Genomic DNA, 4,336 nt, shown 5'->3' with positions numbered 1-4,336 from the left:
TGCTGGCTCAGTCTGGCTCGTTCCTGGACCCTGCTGAGCAGCTCTGCAAGGCTTGGAGGTTGAGCAAGGTTTTGGCTGTGCTGTGCTGGGTCGTGCCTGGGGCTGCTTGTAGCATCTCAGCGCCTGACCCCGCAGTATTGCATCTGTTTCCCTGGCCCTGCTGAGTGCAGGCAGCCGGGGCCCTACAGAGCGCACCCGCAGCGGTGGAGGTGAGTGGTGAAAGGGCACCCGTTTCCCCCAGGGCAGCCATGACAACCCGATCCAGGGCTTGGAAGGGCTTCCTGCTGAGGGAATGCTGAGGACATTCACACGCTGGGACAGCAAGTGACTGTGATATCTCTTCCTCCTGCAGAGTGCAACACCACCGCTGCAGCTCCGGTGAAGGAGGACAGCTTGACATCCTCAGTTCTCCCAGCCTGCTGCAGCGAGAAGACCATGGCCGCAGAAGAGGCATGGACATGTTCCATCTGTTGCGATGAGCGACAGGACGTTGCACGTGTCATCCCGTGCAACCACATGTTCTGCCTCGGCTGCATCCATCGGTGGGCGAGACTGAGAGACAGCTGCCCACTGTGCAGGACGGCCATGCAGACCATCCAGGTCTCTGTGCGGGGAGACAACGAGTACGTGGAGTGCATCGTCTCCCCGCCCGCAGTGCCGGTGCCCGTCGGCTTCGGCATCACCACCGGCCCCAGCGGCACTGCGGCATCTCCTCCACTCTCTGCACCACCGTCCCCTGGGCCCATGGCCGCAGAGCCAGAGAGAGTGGGTGGCCTCCTGCCAGAAGTCTGGGCAGCACTTTTCCGGGAGAGAAGAAACATCCTTGACCCAGTGCTGCCCTGGCTGGAGCAGGAATTACGCCGCAACGGGGAGCTCCCGTGGTGGAAGATCAACTGGTGAAAGAGCACGATCCTGGCATTCCTGTGCCAGGTGGGGCCAGACAGGGACATCCTGGTGCAGTGCACAGAGCACGCCCTGGGGGCCAGCGCTGCACCGCTTATCGACGCTCTCGTCGGAACCATCGAGAGCCGGTGCAGCCAGGAGGCCCGGAGGCTGCTGGGCCTCGAAGACCCCAGCGCTGCCCAGGTGCAGGAGGACGGCTCCACGGCCCCGTCCGCTCCCACCGGCTCCCCACCACAGGGGACTGTCGCCCTCAGCGCCGCGCCCTCCTGCAGCTGCGCGTGTCCTGACACCGAGGAGCTCCCCGGCACTTCCAATGGGGCCCTCGGCGGGGGTCCTGGAGAGTCGGGTCCTGAGGCAGCCGCTCCTGCTGACCAGGGCCGCAACCGCAGCCTCTCCACTCGCAGCCGGGGCAGGAAGCGCTCTTCCGGGGGACCCCGGCACCCCTCAAAGAGGAGGGCGAGCAGCACCCAACGCGCTCCTCCACCCTGCAAGACGCGGCCCCCCCAGCGCCTCTAGCGGGGCTTACCCTTGTTTCCAATAAATGATAAAAACCTAGATGCACGTGTTGTTCCTAGTGTCCTTCTTTCAAGACGGTTCTCCCTTCATGCACATGCCCTACACACGCTGTCCCATGGAAGAGCCAGTGCTCTCAGCACCTGGTTTCCTGCAAATCTGAGAAGGCTCAGCACTGCACATCCCTTCAGAAGGTACCCACTGGTAGTCCCTGATCTCCCCTCCTTTAGTCAACCAAAGACTGAACATGGTATTTCCTGTAGAAATTCAGAGAAATAGTAATAGTAAGGACAACCAACAAGCAATAATCAATCAGCCTTTACCATAAGTGGCATAGAGCTAAAAACTGGGATAATTTCAGCTACATTCTCCGTCCAGTGATTCAAGGCATGAATCATCCACTGACATCTTCTTGGCCCATAGCTCACCTCACTGAGAAGTCACAGAGATTAGTCTTTTAGCATTAATAAAGCCCACCATGTGGAGATTATGGGATTAATTTTGGAGTTCTTTTATGATAAAGCTCCAAATGTGTGTGGAGGAGCATTGGAGGTTTATGTGGATGTCCATTTCTTCTCACAGGCCAGGCCATTAACATGTAGGTGTTTGAATACAGTTAACAGCCCATTTTTTAACCACATGCCTTGGAACACTTTAGACAACAGTTCAAGGGAACTGCTGCGCACACCTGCACAACCACAGTATTATGATAAACCTTGCCCTTGACTTTTCTAAATCTATTCTTGCACAATGCAGGGATTACTGAAAAGCTATCTGCACAGGCAGTTGGAGATTGTATATCAACACACGGGCAAAATGATGTGGACCAGAAAAGCAAAGAGTTTACTCCACCCAAAAGGAGTAAACACAGCAAATAACATGCATGTTGTGAGGTGTGTTCACCACCATCAGGCTTTCTGAGTGACTTGGATCCAGTATCAAAATAGCCTAATTTTTTTAATGCATCATATCCAGAGGTTTCTCTCACTTTCGATTGCATACTGAATGGCTTTTTATTATTTCTGTTATATAAGGCAGTTCTTGCTGGACAGCTCATCCATTTTGCCCCTCAGTTAAGATCACTCTGGGTCCTCCTGTGCAGCTGTGCAATGTGCAGCTTGCTGCTAATTTACACAACATCCATCCTCCTCTCTTGATGACCCAGGAATACAGAAGTGAAGTGCCTTAATGGTAGCACTGCATGGCCTCATGCCATGCATTTTTAATTTCTAAAATTGTCCTTGTTAGAATTTCAATGTTCTGAGAACAAATGTAAAACACTGGGAAAAAAACGGATGAAAACATCTTTCCTAAGAATAAACTATCATCCAATTAATAGTGCATCACAGCAATCAATTACTGACACTTTCTCTGGCAACTAACATGGTTTCATTACCACAGTGTCCAAATATCTGCTAATCATTGAGGATTTTTGGCCGCATGGCACCCTAGAGATATAGTAGTGTGAAATATAAAGACTTGAGCTATTGATGGTTGATGAAAATGTTCATAGGCAATGCAAGCTCTTAGCATGTGTGCTCAGATCTTGTAAAGCCTCAAGAAGATTATGAATTGCCATCACACCAGGATTTATGTTTGCCAAATGTCAATATCCAGTCTTTAGGCATAAAAGACTTGGTTTGTTTGTTAACTGCTGGTAGGCAAGCTTTGTTTCTTATGTCTCCCATACTCGGTCTGCAGAGGGCTTCATCTTATCACTGTTAAATGGGTAACACTTTTGTAAAGGCTCCCTTTGACTATCAGCTACTCCAAGAGTAGAGTACTTAGACTTAGAAAGACTATCTGCAAAACTCTCCTTTTCCTCTTTCCTTTGTTTGCTAACAGATATCAGACCACCATTTCCAATCTTACCCTTCCATCCAGAATCAGAAAAAATGTACTGTTTTTCTGAGCTAAATGAGAAATGCCTGAGGTAAACAGTGCCTTATTTTTCAGAGGAAGAAACTGAACAGAAGATGTATCCAGGTCTGAGCTTTAACACAGACATTTTGATCACCGTTTGCTGCTATTTCCATTGCTCCATTTCCCAGAGCTTTGGTGTTACCACGGTTCATTATCTTTTGCTATTTTCTTCTTTCTGCAGAGCACAACAAACGTGATGTGCTGATTCAGAAGAGAGCCGTGGGTTTACTCTGGCAGCTTTCATGAAAAAAAATTAGGTTGGTATCTCAGGTCCTGCTAAGACTCTTATCTCAGATAATGCCAAAATTATCTCGACTACTCATCTCATGTGTCTTCAAAGCATCTGTATGAGCACCATGAGACTGAAACAAATCTCATTTTCTTGAAGTGCATTCATTAGCAACATGGAGACTGATCAGAGCTGTACCACGTGCTCTTGTGGTTCCATTAGGATTTGTGGGGAAGATTTGATCAATAGCTTCAGAATTCTTAGGACTTGCAAACAGAAGAAAAAACTGTATATAATCCCTTAAAGATTGCAATTAGGCAAAAACAGAATTATTATGTTAATAAGCCAAAAGTATTTAATATTAATTGAGTAGCAATGACTTCTGCCTGAGGATTGGGGATGGCCTACATAAATCATCAAGAATTTCAAAGCAGGTGATAGATCCTAAAAGGAGCAAAGTAGGCAGCAGCTGGCAACAGAATCTGTTTGGCAGCTCATCTCTTTTTTAGCACAGAGCTGTGGGATGTTTTGTCTTAATTTCCACTGAGCTTAATGTTCAGAAGTTTGTGGTGCTCAGAAGCTCTAAGTGCAGCCTTATTTTTAGAAGACACCTGCAGCAAGCAACCAAGGGAATGCTTTCGACTATATGGAGGCTTTGTGTAGGTCAGAGGGTCTCAATTCCTTTCATATGTTTGAATTCATGTCTCCAAATAAAAATATCTCGACGCTTATTTCGTCTCATCACCATTCTGCATGTCCACCTTGGCT

At 48.6% G+C, this 4,336-nt stretch overlaps 1 pseudogene; it reads left to right on the top strand.

Moving 5' to 3' along the window:
- The first annotated feature begins 435 nt into the window (after positions 1-435).
- Positions 436-1,419, top strand: LOC146544064 (uncharacterized; annotated as a pseudogene).
- Positions 1,420-4,336: the final 2,917 nt, after the last annotated feature.

Source organism: Meleagris gallopavo, chromosome 6, assembly GCF_905368555.1.
Source record: "Meleagris gallopavo chromosome 6, MGAL_WU_HG_1.1, whole genome shotgun sequence".
Classification (NCBI taxonomy): domain Eukaryota; kingdom Metazoa; phylum Chordata; class Aves; order Galliformes; family Phasianidae; genus Meleagris; species Meleagris gallopavo.
This window is presented reverse-complemented; position numbering and strand designations above follow the sequence as displayed.